At 49.1% G+C, this 17,022-nt stretch overlaps 2 pseudogenes; one reads left to right on the forward strand and one right to left on the reverse strand.

Moving 5' to 3' along the window:
* The window catches only part of LOC132456607 (zinc finger protein 729-like), a 353,266-nt pseudogene that overhangs the window by 118,186 nt on the left and 218,058 nt on the right, over positions 1–17,022 (forward strand).
* On the reverse strand, positions 6,433–14,244 carry LOC132456609 (putative nuclease HARBI1; annotated as a pseudogene).

Here is a 17,022-nt window from a genome sequence, read left to right on the forward strand (position 1 = left end):
AAGGATTGGCAGCAGAAAGGAGCCGATCGCCAACGGAGATCGCGTTGAGCAGAATATAATTTACATTTGATCCAATTGTCTTTGGTTTACACGTTTGTGAAAGACAATAAAAGAACTTCCTGATCTCAGAAGCCAAGCCTGTGTCCAGCGCTTCTTGAACCCGTTACAGTGGAGCCCAATGTGGGGCGAGCGCACAGAAATGGACCAGTCCCCATTGGGAAGCGTGCTCGGGCACGTGAGAGACAAGGCCAGCTCCACCAGGCGCAGAACGAGGCGCTCACGGACCTGGCACAATCCTTGGCCGCCGATCGGGCCATGCTCCGGGAGCTCCTCGCCTCCGGCGGACACGGCGGAGGACCCCGGGGGGCGGGACCCGCTACGCACATACACGTCCCGTAGATGGGGGAGGCAGACGACGCGGAAGCCTTCATCGAGACCTTCCAGGGGGTGGCCGAGGTCTCAGGGTGGCCCCGTGCGGAGTGGGCGCACCGTCTCCTGCCGCTCCTAACAGGAGAGGCGCAGCTTGCGGCCCACAGTCTGCCGGCTGGGGCCCAGCGAGACTACGACGCCATCACCAGCGGGCCAGCGACCACCGACACCGAGCCCACGTACCGGTGCGGCTGCCCCACGGCGGGACAGACCAACCCCGGCGCCGAGGGCGAGATGGGGGGGCGTTCCAGAGCGGGCACATGAGTCGCCTCCCACCCCCACTCCACAGACGGGCGCTCAAGCGGCAGGGGAGGGGTGCTGGCGGTGCGGGCGGCCTGGCCACTTCCGGCGGGAGTGCCCTATGATGGAGGTGGGTCAGGTCGTCCGCGTCACCGGTGCCCCGTCTCCTCCCCACGGTCCCGGCGAGGCGTACTGTATCCCGGTGAGGATACAGCGGGGTACGCACCAGGCGCTGTTGGACTCGGGCTGCATGCAGACCATGATCCACCAGCGCCTGGTGCGGTCCGAGGCGTTGATAGAGGCATCGAGCGTTTCGGTGAAATGTATACACGGGGATGTTCACACGTATCCCTTGGTCCCTATCGAAATTCGTTACGGGGGGAAAACGCATAGAGTCAAGGCGGCGGTTAGTCCGAGCCTCACGCACCCCCTGATTCTAGGGTTAGATTGGGCTGGGTTTCCAGGGGCGGTTAGCGAGTCTACGGGGGTGCAGACACGACAGATAGGGACATGTAGGTCATGCGCTGTGTTCTGCGCCGATGCAAGGGCGTCCAACGCTGATCAGGAATCGGGGGAGGAGGCGGGAGGTTCTCAACCCGAGGTCCGAGCGCCGAGCTTCCCACCGGTGGACGATTTCCCCCTCGAGCAGTCTCGTGATGCTACTTTACGCTCAGCCTTCGACCAAGTGATTGCTATTGATGGTTCGAGGGTACAGCCAGACGCAGTGCTGACTTACCCACACTTTGTGGTCGTTAGGGATAGGCTTTATCGGGTGGGTCGTGACACCGAGAGTGAGGAGATTTTTACCCAGTTGCTGGTACCCAGGAGCCGCCGGGAAATGATTTTCCAGGCGGCGCATTACAACCCAATGGCGGGCCATTTGGGGTACGAGAAAACACTAAACCGGATAATGGCTAGATTCTATCGGCCGGGGATTCGGGCGGAAGTGCGTAGGTGGTGCGCCTCCTGCCCCGAGTGCCAGCTGGTGAATCCCCCCGCCATTCCCAGGGCTCCCTTGCGGCCCCTTCCTCTGGTGGAGGCCCCATTCGACCGCGTGGGCATCGACTACGCAACCCGATACCCGGAAGCAATTCCATTGCGCAACATCTCTGCGAAGAGTGTTGCGCAGGCGTTGTTTCATGTCATATCGCGGGTGGGAATCCCGAAAGAGATTCTCACTGACCAGGGCACCAATTTCATGTCACGCACGATGAAGGAACTTTACGGGTTGTTGAAGGTGAAGGCCATCCGCACGAGCGTCTATCACCCAGCCACTGACGGCTTGTGCGAGAGGTTTAACCGGACGTTAAAGTCCATGATCCGGAAGTTTGTACTGGAGGATGCTCGAAATTGGCATCAATGGCTAGACCCTCTGTTGTTTGCGGTGCGGGAAGTTCCTCAGCCTTCCACGGGGTTTTCCCCATTCGAGTTGCTCTATGGGCGCAGGCCCAGGGGCGTCCTGGACCTCATTAAAGAAACCTGGGAGGAGGGGTCCAGCGACAGTAAAAACGAAATCCAGTACGTCATGGACTTGCGTGCAAAGCTCCACTCACTCGGGGTAATGTCACGTGAGCATTTGCACCAAGCCCAGGAGAATCAGAAACGCCTGTACGACAGAGGGACTAGATTACGCGATCTTGCACCGGGGGATAAGGTCCTCGTTCTGTTGCCCACCTCTAGCACCAAATTACTCGCGAATTGGCAAGGGCCCTTTTGTGGTCACACGGCGGGTTGGGGACGTAGATTACGAGGTGGCGCGCACGGACAGGGGCGAAAGCAAGCAGGTCTACCACATCAACCTCCTAAAGAGGTGGAACGATGCGGTACCTGTCGCGTTTGCGTCGACGTTACCGGAGAAGGAGGAGTTTGGGCCGGACGTCCCTAGCCTAGGCCCCACCCCCCCGGTCGGTCAGGGCGAGGGTCTCGTAGAGAGTCAGGCACGGGACGTTGCCGGTCTACAACTCCGGTTCGCCAACGTGTTTTCGCCCCTGCCCGGTCGCACCCCTCTAATTACTCACAACATCGAGACGCAGCCAGGTTTAACGGTGCGGACACGCCCCTACAGGCTGCCCGTCCACAAACAAGATGTGGTGCGGCACGAATTGGCAACTATGTTGGAGTTGGGCGTGGTCGAGGAGTCTCACAGTGACTGGTGCAGTCCCGTCGTGCTGGTGGGGAAGCCGGACGGGTCTGTCCGGTTCTGTGTAGACTACCGTAGGGTGAATGCGGTGTCAAAGTTCGATGCCTACCCAATGCCTCGGATCGACGAGCTAGTGGACCGGCTTGGCATGGCCAAATATTATACGACCCTGGACTGCACGAAGGGCTACTGGCAGATTCCGTTGTCTCCAGCAGCCCGGGAAAAAACAGCCTTCTCCACTCCGCTCGGTCTCTACCAGTTTAAGGTGCTTCCGTTCGGGTTGTTCGGGGCCCCGGCCACGTTTCAGTGGCTGATGGACCAGGTGTTACGGCCCCACGCCGCGTATGCTGCTGCCTACATCGATGACATCGTTATCTATAGCGGAACGTGGGAGCAGCATGTGCGGCAGGTGGCGGCCGTCCTTCAGTCGCTGAGACGGGCGGGGCTCACGGCCAACCCGAAGAAGTGCGTGATCGGGCGGAGGGAGATTCAATATCTGGGGTTCCACCTGGGGCGGGGGAAGGTCCGGCCGCAGGTCGGTAAGACGGCGGTGGTCGCGGCCTCCCCTCGGCCCAGGACCAAAAAGGAGGTGAGGCGGTTCCTGGGACTGGCGGGCTACTATCGGCAGTTCGTGCCGAACTTCTCCGACCTGGCCAGCCCCTTGACCGACCTCACCCGTAAGAGAGCCCCAGATACAGTCCAGTGGTCGGAGCCATGTCAGGTGTCGTTTGAGGCTATTAAAACAGCCCTCTGTGGAAAGTCGGTCCTGTGTGCTCCTAACTTTGATCTCCCTTTTTCCCTGCAGACGGACGCGTCGGATAGGGGGTTGGGCGCGGTCCTGACCCAGCAGGTGGAGGGGGTCGACCGCCCGGTGCTGTACCTGAGCCGGAAGTTATCAGACCGGGAGGGTCGGTACAGCACGGTGGAAAAGGAGTGCCTCGCCATCCGGTGGGCGGTCGGCGCCCTCCGCTACTACCTGCTGGGGCGCGCGTTCACCCTCTACTCCGACCACGCCCCCCTCCAGTGGCTCCACCGCATGAAGGACGTCAACGCGAGGATCACCCGGTGGTACCTCGCGTTGCAACCCTTTAATTTTCAGGTCGTGCACAGGCCTGGGGCGCAGATGGCCGTGGCAGACTTCCTCTCCCGCTCTGGGGGGGGGGAGTGAGTTGGCGGCCGGATGTGACCCCGGCCTGTGTCGGGCGGTGGGGGTGTGTGGGGGGACGTGCGACGTCTGGCCTGCAGGGGGAGTATGGGCAGGTTGGGAGAGCACCGGATTGGCTGGGGGGATTGGACCTGAGTGCGGGCAGGTGTCGGCACTCAGGCCAATCAGGGAGTGTTTGTACTTATGTGCCTGCTTTTGTCTTGTAGTGAGGTGGGGAATCCAGGAAGGATTGGCAGCAGAAAGGAGCCGATCGCCAACGGAGATCGCGTTGAGCAGAATATAATTTACATTTGATCCAATTGTCTTTGGTTTACACGTTTGTGAAAGACAATAAAAGAACTTCCTGATCTCAGAAGGCAAGCCTGTGTCCAGCGCTTCTTGAACCCGTTACAATTAGGAAACGTTCACATCGTTGGTAAATACAAAGGAAACTTGTGAGGGGAGTATACCACGAACCTCGCTGAACATACCCAGGCTTTCTTGGGAAAACCTGGTTCGACAGAGACGCAACTCGCAGTCAGAGTTAAATGGTTCCACGACACTCACTTTAGATTAAATTAGTCGAACCAGGTTTTCCGCTTTAGGTTCAATGCGCGTTCACATAAAAGGTGTGTTTATCACGTCATTTGACTCCCCCTTATGCAAAGTGAATCGAGCGTGCTTGGTGTATTATGAATTCCTACGAGGAATTCTAGGTCCAAATCACAGCCAAGGGGAACAGGGTTGTCCATAATATGGCTAGGGTGGCGTGCTGGGAAAAAATAGCCGTCCGTGTTTATTCGTAAGTGAAAAGATTCTGCATATTTTTTGTCTAAAAAATATCATGTATCATCATGCCTTTTACCCCCATAGATGTGGTGCCAGCACGCTCCTACGAACATGGGGCCAAGTCAAAAATAAATATTAAAATAATATTCAATGTGGTAAGTTGTAAGCATCCATTTGAATAATTTCAGGTGAATCTAGCCTATGATTTGCAATGGCCTAGGCTCCAACCTTTAGTCACATGTTGATTACCTGTAGCAAAGAAAACCAAATTTAATACGACTGGTAGGAGGACCGCTCCACCGCCCTTCACCACTTCAGAGGAGCTGGCTCTCGCCAATAACATTTCAGCACCCCGGGCAACAGCGCAGGGTTGCCAGGTCCTGCAAAAAACGTCCCGCCCACATACCGTTCAAAATCCACCCAAAATGTCCTAGAAGCAGCCCAAATAAAAAGGATATTCCACCTTGGCCAACGTTTTGAAAGTAATAATAATTGAGGGAATATCTGCAGCGAAATGCAGTGTGTGTGTGTGTGTGTGTGTGTGTGTGTGTGTGTGTGTGTGTGTGTGTGTGTGTGTGTGTGTGTGTGCTAGTTTAGCGACAGCAGCGTCCTTAGCAACCTGACGTCATTGAAACATGCGAGCGAGCCGATAAAATCTTCCTAATAACTATAAAACTAAAGATCAGACGTAATCACTGACTAAAGATTATGCAAGTAAAAAGTATATTTCTCGCTAGAAATGTTATTAGAAACAAGTTCAACGGTGATTCGGTCCTAAAATAGACCTATTGCATTTCCCATTCGATTAATAAAGAAACCAATCCCGAGATATCCCCGGACCCATGCAAGTGAACGGAGCGTTCCACGGCATTGAGAAGACCCGTGTAATAAAGACCCATAATATTTCTGTTTATGGCATAGATTTTTCCTCAGATTAGGCTAATTTATGATAATGATAAAATAAAAGTAAAAACCCTCGGGCAGAGAATCTAAACACTGACTGGAACTACTTAGCAGGTGTCTGTAGCCTATATCAGGAGATAATACACACCCTGCAGCCAATCAGAATACGAGTATTCCCCCAGACTGTGGTATAAACAATAAACAAGAGTTATAATCAACCCCTACGCATCAATATTAATGATAACCCATTATTATACGGTATGACTTCTAGATGTCACGTCCGCTCGCGACACTGGACTTGCGGGGCATCGACGCGAACTTCCATTCACATAGCCAAAAACAAGACAATAGATCTATGGCTAGATCAAAACATCAAGACATACAATTCAGATTAAGATTAAGCAGCTACCCTTTTTTCTTTTGCGCTTTGCCTGAGCAGCGCACCTGCATTTAATAGCCTATATCCGTGAATTGTCACAATTTCTCAGAATCAAAGGTGAAAGTAGAAACGGGTGGCCTAAAGCTGTCATATTGTTCACAATTTTTAACAATAAATGTACTGTACGGAGCTCCTTAAGGGACACTAGGGAGAACGCTCCCGCACAGAACCTTAGTATGGAAGTCGTGCTGGTGACACGACATATACTTCCAATTGAAATACATGGGTTTGAAATTTGTGCTTTAAAACACGAAAATTTTGAAAATACGTGATCCTGAACACGTTTCAATAGATTAAATAACGTGACAGTGTCACGACTTTTCGTGAGACCGGGTTGCAAGCCTCGATCCTCCTACTTCTCCCCAGCGGAGTTGCAAATCTTAATGACTGCATATGCAGAAAGCGAGCATATCATTTTACTAAAAAGCAATACTATGGCAGCAGCCAAAAAGCGGGAGCTCGCGTGGAAAAAAAAATAGCTGGCCGAGTCAGAGTATTTGAGAAAAAGAAAATGTTTTCTCTTGAATGTTCCACTTATTCAACAATTATATTCCATATGTGTGTTTGTGCGCACAGGTGCAACCCAACAGGCCCCAAACGGACTTGGCTGCAACTAAAGATGAAATATAAAAATGTAGTTCAAACAGATAAGGTATAATTTAAGTACAAGCAATTGTGATGTTGTTTAGCCTGCCCTCATTAAACAGCATTTAGTGGCTGCATTCAACATGTGATAGATATATTTAAGTAATTAGGGAAATCTGCTAAACAAAGAAAAATCCCAACACTGCCAGTATTTAAAATTGTCTATATGAAAGCAACACCTAAATGCCTTTTATACATACAAGTCTCCAAATTTGTGTTTTCTGGTTATCTTAAAATTTGACCTCCATTATAGCCAACAGAAAAAAGGCAGAGTCAGTTAGAAATGATTGAAGCATATCATGTCTCTAACAGCTCTTCCATCTCGTGCATCAGCAGGGGGGTCAGGATTATTATCTGGATCATTGGGGGAAAGAGTAGGACCTTGTTCTCCTCTAATAGTGGCAATGTTGTGGAGAACCAAACATGCCACTATAATGTCACAAGCCCTTTCCGGGGTGACCCTGAGCCTACGAAGGCACTGGAACCGGGCCTCGAGTATGCCGATGGCCATCTCCACTCTGGCTCGTGTCCTGCAGTGAGCCAAGTTGTAGTGTTGCTGTGGGCAAGGGTCAGGGTAAGGGGTTAGCAGATAGCGCTGGCAGGGGTACCCTCTGTCTCCGAGTAGATAACCATCAAACTCTCCTATGATAATACAAGATACACTTTATTGTTTCAGTTGTAATAGGAGGAAACAAAATATTTATCATAGGATATAACTATATACTGGATATATAAACTATATATATAAACTCACCACGGGCAAATCTGGCACTCAGTGTAGACTCACGAAACATTCGTGAGTCATACACAGACCCAGGCCACTTCGCTTCCACATTATTTATCATGTGGGCTGCGTCACATATGATCTTCACAGTGGAGAACAGTAATTAGCTGTATAGTGAAGCATATTTCATTTGGAATGTTAAAGGCTACTATTTAGGCCTACCTGTACATTAATGCTGTGGACAGATTTCCTATTCACATAATCTCCTTCATTTATTGAAGGAGCTATGATAGGAATGTGAGTGCCATCTATGCAGCCAATCACACCTGGAAACCCTAAAATATATCAAATTGACTGATTAGTGCTTCAAGTCTCAAAGCTTTATGACATAAATGAATTACTGCTTAGACTGATACCTGCAATTCTGTGGAACTCTTCTTTGAGAAGTCTGGTGGGTCTGTGACTTGGGAACACTACAAACGTGCATAGTAGCCGTTTCAGTGCAAGTGTCACATTTCGGACAGCCCGACAGACAGTTTCCTTGGACACATGCTCTGCATCACCGACGTTATACAAAAAACTGCCGTTGGCCAAAAAACGAAGTGCAATACAAAGAATTTGCTCGGAACTGAGCGTGTCCACGATGTGTCATGTGAGGGCTGAGAATATTGTTTATATAAATTATTGATGATGCAGAGAAACGGAAACGCTCAAACAGGTAGCTACTCATCAGGGAATGATAAAACATCCAAGTATCTGCGCCTCGACAACAACTGGCTCTTCAATAAAAGGACACGCCATGTCTGCCACTGCCTTCAGTCGGCAGGCTTTAACTTAAGAGCAGGAGAAACTCGGGGTTAGTTGAAGAAAACCTGCCAGCGAGCAGGTTAGGTTCACGGAGTATGTTGCCAGGGTAACTCACGCTATTTTATGTTGAAATGCGACTCAGAGTAAAGCTGAACTGGCTTTGTGAAACTGAAAAACCAGAGTTTCCCTCATCTCAGGGTTAACTAACTCAGAGTTTTCACCAAACCTGCTTTCTGAAACGGGCCCCTGTTAAACTCATCCTAAATACATATGGTGCGTTCCTGGGAACCCGTGTTTTCGCACCCTTCTACCCTCTTGTACTCCCAGTTATAGCTGGTTATTTTCGGGCAAAAAAGTGTACCTGGAACACACTATTATAGGCATGTTTTCCCCTTCACACCTGATTCAAATCAAAGGGTTATTAGCTGATTTCTGCAGAGCTTGATGTCATGGTATTGGGTTGTTGAGATGAACTATAAAATATGTAAACAAATCAAGGATGTAATATCATTTCATATAACTCATTTTAAGTATTAGGCTAATGTAATTCACCAAACATGCTTCTTATATCTTCATACAACTTGCACCTGGAATACATACAAGGTAAAAAATGGAGTACTGATTTTTCTTTGTTGTCTCTACGCAGGCCAGCTCATCAAGTGCTTACATTCAGCAGCTTCTCTCAAGGGATGTTGCCTGCCAGACAGAAAACCTGGAAACGCATATTTGTAGGCACAAAGCTATCCTTAAAGTCTATGCAGCGCCATTTTAAAAGTGAAGGTGTGTACATTACTCATTGAGTATTTTTTTTCTTTGATTTGGTAGATTCTAGGCAGCATAGACTAGGCTGATGCTAGATTCTATCTGCGCTAAAAAGCCTGGTCATCTTTGGAAAAGAATCCGGACCAGAGCCGTGCTAAAACACGAGTTAAACTTGGGAGTTGCATTTCAAAGATGGTATCAGTCAAGAGCCCAGAAGGGTTTCAAGACAGAGGAGCTGGTTTATCATTCTCAAACATCAATAAATTCATAATGCATGAATGTTAGCTGAACAGCTTAGAGGGAAGGACACGTTGTTGCTTTTTAGTGTCAAAATAGAATTATTGCGCTTGCCTCGCATGTCATGTGGTGCTCAGATCATTTTGCGCTGGTGTTCGTTGAGTGTCCTTAACCTGGCCAACGACTTGAGCTTTGAGTCTAGGGAGGAGGGGGCTGGAGGAGACGTCCCTCTCCAAAACTGTGAATCTTTGTCAGCAGTACACATTTTAAACCCTCTGTGTCAATGTTGCATACATTTAATGAGTTCCTTCACGTGTACAAATACACAATGCCTCCCTTTATGCAAATAATGTATCAAAACAATTATTTTTTCCTTTTTTTCTCCCTCTGCAGAAGACTGCGATGCCTTTGGAGACCGTAGCACGCAGCGCGGCGCCACCTCAGAGAGTCTGGGTGTGTACGGCCCTGGCTCCTCACATATGTCCAGTCACAGTGAGGAGCTGAAGATCCTGAGCGTCTACGGAAAAGGGGAGGGCCCACTGGCAGAGGACGGCCATGACACCCTCTTCACCGCGACAGAATTGGAGGCCCTGAACTCGCTGTCTGCGGACCACAGAGTGGCCAAGAGCCTGGAGCGCGGCGAGCGGCTGGTCTGCCTCGAGGAGCTGAATGTGCAGGTTGGAAATCATCTTCTTATTCACCATCCAAAAGAGAGGCTTCCTCTGTTACAACTCTAAAACAGACCCATTGAAAGCCCACACCTTTATGATTCAGTAAACGTTCTTGCACCGCCAAATATGCCCGTCTTATGCAAAAATCTTCCCCTGTGTGATCCGCACGTTTACACTGACCGAGGTAACTAACCCTCTCTGACCCTACAAATATTGCCGGTTTCATGTTGATGTAAATGCGATAAGACAGCTTTGCGGTTCTAGGCGCGAGGCTTGGGTAGAGGTGTTGCTGCATTGTCTCTACAACAGAGACGATGCAGCGATATCAACATGCAGGGGCGGACTGGCCATCGGGAGGTTTGGGAGATTTCCCGAACGGCCGGACTATTTCAGGCCGAGCCGGCCGGCCGTAATTCTTTTAGCTTTTTTTTATTTTTTTTTTTTTTTTTTTTGTAAAAGATGTAAAGAAAAAGTTAAGTAAGCCCTGATTTGGGGTGGCCTGCTGCCGGATATTTACTTACAGCGCGAAACGGAGCTCTTGCCTGACGGTGAAACGGGGCCGATGTATTACTGTCAATTTAGAGGGGGGAGCACCCCCACAGTGTATGGGGGCAAAGCGAGCGGCCGAAGCGAGCGGCCGAACGGCCCCTCCCAACTTGGACTGCTCTGCGGTCTGTCATTTCTGATTGGCTCAGCCTGACACACGGCCGGGTCACTTACCCGGTACTTCTCGTTGATCTCACTGAAGTTACACAGAAATACGAAAATGTCAAAAAGGAAAAAAGGTGGTGGAGAGGCAAAAGAATTGGGTGGCGCTCAGAAGTTGAGGTTGAAAAGGAAAAAAATGTTAGAGCAAGACGCAGCCAAATTTGCTAAATGAACCGACCTTTTCCGTGGAAAAGCCAAGGTTGACGGCGACGCCCCAGTCAGCGAGACCAATGGTGAGGCGGGAACAGGACACAGCAGCATAGCTATGACAGGTGCACTAGCGAGCATGTTTGGCAATATAATAATGACTTAAACTAATTATGGAAGTACCAGAGACGTCGGAGAACAATTCATAATATTGTAATGCCCACGGAAGAGGCAGTGAATGAAGTATTGATTAGAGAGCGATTTATTAGATACCACCGCTAATAAACCATTGGAACACTTCAACACCGGTAACCACAGCAACTCACGACAAACCCCAGCCCGCCCCCATCTCCCAAACCCTGTGTATGACCATTTTTTTCCACTAAAATAATTGTATCTTGCACTATTTAGATCATTTTCAGCCTTGATTTACCTTTCTAGGCAGTGATCTTCATAATATTCTAAACACATGCACATCCCAACATTGACATGCCGTTGCAATGCACATATCCACGGATAAGGACTAGTTTTTATTATTTTAAACCGTGGCAAAATTCTACGCGCGCTATTCCCGCGGTCTCATAAAAGGCCTCTCCATCCCAAAGTCCTGGGCCAAAATTTTGGGCCAGTCCATCCCTGTCAACATGAATAGTTGTAACTTGAGAGAAGGTGAAATCCGCAAGCTGCTGACCATCATGGGAGAGAAGGTGATGCAGTCGCATTTAAAGAAGACGAAAGATGGTCGATCTAAAAGAAAGTACCTGGCAAACTTTCCTTACAATGCTTCGTCAGCCAAGTGGTTAGCAAAATAAAAGAATATGTTGGGATTTTTGCACTTGTAAATAGTTAATCGCGTTTTAGCCTACACTCGGATGTGAACTCATTCTTGCATGCGAGGGTCTTGAATCAAAAAAATTATATTTATGTTTTTTGCAATTTATTGTAAAAAGTCCTCCAGTGTGTAGTGTGCCTTCTCCTGTGAACCAAGAAAGCCAGCCCCGAGATTTTATCAGCTTGGCAGTGTTGCAAATTGCAGTGCGTGCCAAGCCGCGACCGAACCAGATTGGCAGTGTAAAAATGCCTAATCTGTCGTTAGTGGGGATTGACAACTATTCTGTGAATTGAAAGAATGTCTTTTGTGCGTTTCCTTCTTTATGTGGAAAGCAGCAGACCCCAGACACCTTTTCAATCAAGGTTGAAGAGGATATTGGTGGAGGCATGCCCGCCGTAGGTTAGTAATACACATTGCATCTATGCAAGAAAACAATCTTTATAAACTGAGAATGTACTCGAATGTGCCTTCTCAGTAGGAGCCTAAAACCCTTGACCATTCAAAGGGCGACCAGGAAAATGCATAATCAACAAATAGAAGTTAGACAGAATGTCAAAATATAATTCTTCCAATACACAAGTGTGTACAAAGTACCTACTGTATACCTTTGTGAAAATGATGAATTAAAACATTACTTTCTCTCTTTCTCTGTTTTCCTCTCTGAAGAAGACAATGACATCAGAGACTGCAGCACGCAGCGCGGCGCCAGCTCGGAGAGTCTGCGTGTGGACGCCCCTGGCTCCTCCCACATGTCAAGTCACAGCGGGGAGCTGCGCATCCTGAGTGTTTACGGACAAGGGGAGGGCCCACTGGCGGTGGACGGCCATGACACCTTCTTTGCCGTGTCAGAACTGGAGGCCTTGAGCTTGCTGTCCGCTGACCACATCGTGGCCAAGAGCCTGAACTGCAGCGTGAGGCTTGTCTGCCTTGAGGAGCTGACTGGGCATCAGGGCGGCCGTAAGGGCCGGCCCGGTGTCTTGTGTGGTAAGGTTATTCCCAACAATGCCAATATGATCGTCCACATGAGGACTCACTCTGGGGTGAAGCCCTACAAGTGTGACCAATGCACGAAGTGCTTCAGTCAGAGAGGCACCCTGAAGCGCCACATGTTAATTCACACCCGCGAGATGCCCTACAAGTGTGACCAATGCACAAAGCGCTTCAGTTATAGCTACGACCTGAAGATCCACATGAGAACTCACTCTGGCGAGATGCCCTACAAGTGTGACCAATGCACAAAGCGCTTCAGCCGGAAAGGCCACCTGAAGATCCACATGAGGACTCACTCCGGGGAGAAGCCCTACAAGTGTGACCAATGCACCATGCGCTTCAGTCAGAAAGGCACCCTGAAGAACCACATGAGGACTCAATCCGGGGAGAAGCCTTACAAGTGTGACCAATGCACGTTGTGCTTCAGTCTTGTTTGCGCCCTGAAGATCCTTATGAGGACTCACTCTGGCGAGAAGCCCTACAGGTGTGACCAATGCACGAGGCACTTCAGTCGGAAATGCCACCTGAAGATCCACATGAGGACTCACTCTGGGGAGAAGCCCTACCAGTGTGACCAATGCACGATGCGCTTCAGTCGGAGAGATGCCCTAAACTTCCACATGTCGAATCACACCGGCGAGAAGCCCTACAGCTGTGATCAATGCACAAAGCACTTCAGTCATAGCTCCTTACTGAAGATCCACATGAGGACTCACTCCGGGGAGAAGCCCTACAAGTGTGACCAATGCAAGAAGTGCTTCAGTCAGAAAGGCAACCTGAAGATCCACCTGAGGACTCACTCTGGGGAGAAGCCCTACGTGTGTCTGCAGTGCAACGCCAGCTACAGCGACCCACGCACTTTGTGTGTGCACATGCTCAAGCACCGTTTGGCACGGGGTAACGGGACGCTTTGATTGAGACCTCTGTCTTGCATTGGTTTAAATTACTGCTTTTAGTTTTTCTTTTCATCACGATTAAACGCTTTCAACTTTTGATTTGCTTTCTGTTTTTATTAATAATCAATGTCTGTGTTGAATAACTTATTTCTTGGACACTTCTGACAGCAAAATATTTGATTTAATGTAGAGCTTGATCAGGGGAAGATACAGGCAGCAAAGTTACCAAGCATACAGGCAATGAGACGATGGGTGTACATGATTCTTATAGGAAACGTTGACATCGTGGGTAAATACAAAGGAAACAAAGGTCAGGGGGAGGGGCCTTCATGGAGTTTAGGATTGGCCAGAGGAGAGACCAAGTTAAATTGCAATTCACAATATGGGTGAAGTGGACATGGCTGCAAGACGGTTAAAGGAACCTACACAACAAAGAAGTCTGGATTGGCCTCATTATCAAACTAGGTGGCCACACTTGCAAACTATCTTAACACCTTTCTATGAGAGAGGGCGGGAGGTATCTCTAGGTCCATGGAGAATGCATAGAAATTCATTGAAATTGACAAATTATTCAAACAGGGTTCATAGAATTTTTATATTAAAGTTCTGCTTGATATTGCCACAACATTGTCATTACCGTTATCTTTGTTATTACAAAAAAACGCATAGTAAACTTGTGAAATAGACTGAGATTGTCCCCCACACCATACATGATTGTGTTCATTTCACTTACCTTTCCATTCCGTGTGCTTAGAAGTAGAATCTTTATTTGTCATTGGGTTAAATAGTGTATTTACACAACGAAATTAAGGTGCAGATCTTGTTCAGTGCTTTTTAAAAATAAATTAAATAGAATACAGTACGAAATATTAATAAATATATAACAACAATAACCCCTCCCTCTGCCTTCCACTTAAGGCACATTTAAGTGTCCTACACCCTCCCCTCCCTCCCAGACAACAACCAACAACCCCTTCTGCCAAAATATATCTAAATAGCAGCAGGTCCAGGAAGGTAAGCATAATGAGGAATGTCCAGAGGTAGTGGTGATCGTTCATGTGGTTGTCTATGTATTGCACAGGGGTTAATGTTTGTTTGGTGTACGTATGGCCCAGGGGAAGAAGCTGTTGGTTAGTCTGGTGGTGCGTGATTTCATTGAACTGTATCGCCTGCCAGAGGGAAGCAGATCGAACAGGTGGTGAGCAGGGTGTGCAGCGTCTTTTAGAATGGATCTGGTCCTGTTTCGGCAGCGGGAGCTGGCCAGCTCTTCCAGGGAGGGCAGTGGGCAGCCTGTGATCTTCTGAGCTGTGCCTATGACCCTCTGAAGTGCCGTCCTTTCTGCCGCCGAACTCCCAGCATAACATGCTGTGATGCAGTAAGTGAGCACACTTTCAATGGTTGACCGGTAGAAGGACACCAGCAGCTTTTGTTCAAGATGTTTTTTTCTGAGAATTCTCAGAAAGTGTAGTCGCTGCTGGGCCTTCTTTTTTATTGCCGTTGTGTTTGTGGACCAAGAAAGCTGCTGAGAGATGTATGTTCCCAGGAACTTGCAGGACGGAGCCCTCTCAACGCAATCCCTGTTGATGTGCAGGGGGGCATGGGCTGGGCTGTGTCGTCTAAAGTCGATGATGATTTCCTTAGTTTTGGATGTGTTTAGGAGAGATGGGTGCCGAGTCTCACTTGTTGTGGTCTGTTGGAAAGGAAGTCCTTTATCCAAGCGCAGGTGGAGGCAGGGAGGTGTAGGCCCAGTAGTTTATTTATCAGGATGTCCGGGATTATTGTGTTGAAGGCTGAGCTGTAATCTATGAAGAGCAGTCTTGCATAGGTACCTGGGTGTTCGAGGTGGCTCAGCGTAGAGTGGAGGGTGATGGCAATGGCGTCCTCAGTAGAGCGGTTAGCCCTGTAAGCGAACTGGTGGGGATCAAATGATGCTGGGAGGCAGGCCTTGATGTGCCGGGCAACCAGCCTCTCCAGGCATTTCATCACCACAGACGTGAGTGCAATGGGCCTGAGGTCATTTCCGCTTTTACCAGCTGACGTTTTTGGAACAGGGATGATAATTGCTGATTTCCAGCAGGATGGGATGGTGGCTAGGGACAGAGAGATGTTGAAGATCTTGGCCGCCTTCCTCGGGTTCACTTTCCTCAGTGTCCTTCTAACCTGATGTTCCTGGAGGGTCAGCGGGGTGTTGGTGAAGGCTGGGGGGGGGCGTTGGTTGTCTATCCGCCTCAAACCGGGCAAAGAAACTGTTTAATTCCTCTGCCCTTGTAGCATTAGAGTTGGTAGTTGTGATGTTGTGGCCCTTGTAGTTAGAGATGTGCTGTATTCCCTGCCACACCTGACGAGGGTTTTTGTCCATGATGTAGCCCTCTATTTTCCTTTTATATGCTAACTTAGCAGCCCTTATGCCCCTCTTTAGGTTCGCTCTGGCTGTGCTGTACTGAGCACTATCTCCTGACCTGAAAGCAGTGTTGCGGTCCTTGATAAGGGGCCGCACTTCCCTCGTTGTCCAGGGTTTCTGGTTCGGAAAGACCCTGGTCTGTTTTGTGATGGTGACATTTTCAGCACAGAATGTGATGGAGGATAAAACAGACACCGTGTACTCCTCCAGGTCCAAACTCTCAAATAGACCCCCCTCTGTCGTTGAGAAGCAGTTTTGGAGCTGGGAGAGGGCGTCCTCTGGCCAGGTGTTGATGGTTCTAGTATTGGGCTTATTTTTCCTAATGTGAGGGGTGTAGGCTGGAATGAGGTGCAGTAAGAAGTGGTCTGACAGGCCAATGTGTGGCTGGGGTACTGCTCTGTATGCATGCCTAATGTTGCAGTAGACATGGTCGAGTATTCTGCCCTCCCTGGTGGCACACTTCACATACTGTATGAATTTAGGGAGGACAGCCTTTAAACAAGCCCGGTTGAAATCTCCGGCGACTATGTGTACCCCATCTGGGTACGCCTGCTGCTGTTTGCTAATAGCGCCATGAAGATAGTTTAGAGCTATACTAATGTTAGCGTCTGGAGCAGGGGCGGACTGGGACAAAAAATCGGCCCGGGCAATTTGAACCAGACCGGCCCACTAAATTCGATAACACACCTTTTCAGTCTTTTTGGTCTCTCGAATGTCTACACCAACCAGGCTTTTAGCTAGCAGGGCGTCTGCCCTATAGTCTACTAAAAAATAAGAAGAAATGGGACGCCCTACTTTTAGGCAGGACGGCCTAAAGACGCCCTATTTTTCTCCCGTTTTACCTGTTAACTTGGCTGAATGTGATCAAAGTTCACCGTTTCAGTCGCTTCAGTGCCCTAGCGAAGTCTAGAATCATACATATGCCCTGCCAATTAGAAAATAGCATTGCTGTATTCCCGCTACAACAACGTTACATCATGATTCCAACGAAACATTGATTCACGGGCTCGCATAAGCTACAGAAGACAGCTGTCTCACCGCTGTTGGGCAAAATAACCTGCTGAGCACATCACATGTACATTATAAATATAGCTAACTCCCACCCTAGCTTGAGGAGC

Source organism: Gadus macrocephalus, chromosome 4 (assembly GCF_031168955.1).
Source record: "Gadus macrocephalus chromosome 4, ASM3116895v1".
NCBI classification, from domain to species: domain Eukaryota; kingdom Metazoa; phylum Chordata; class Actinopteri; order Gadiformes; family Gadidae; genus Gadus; species Gadus macrocephalus.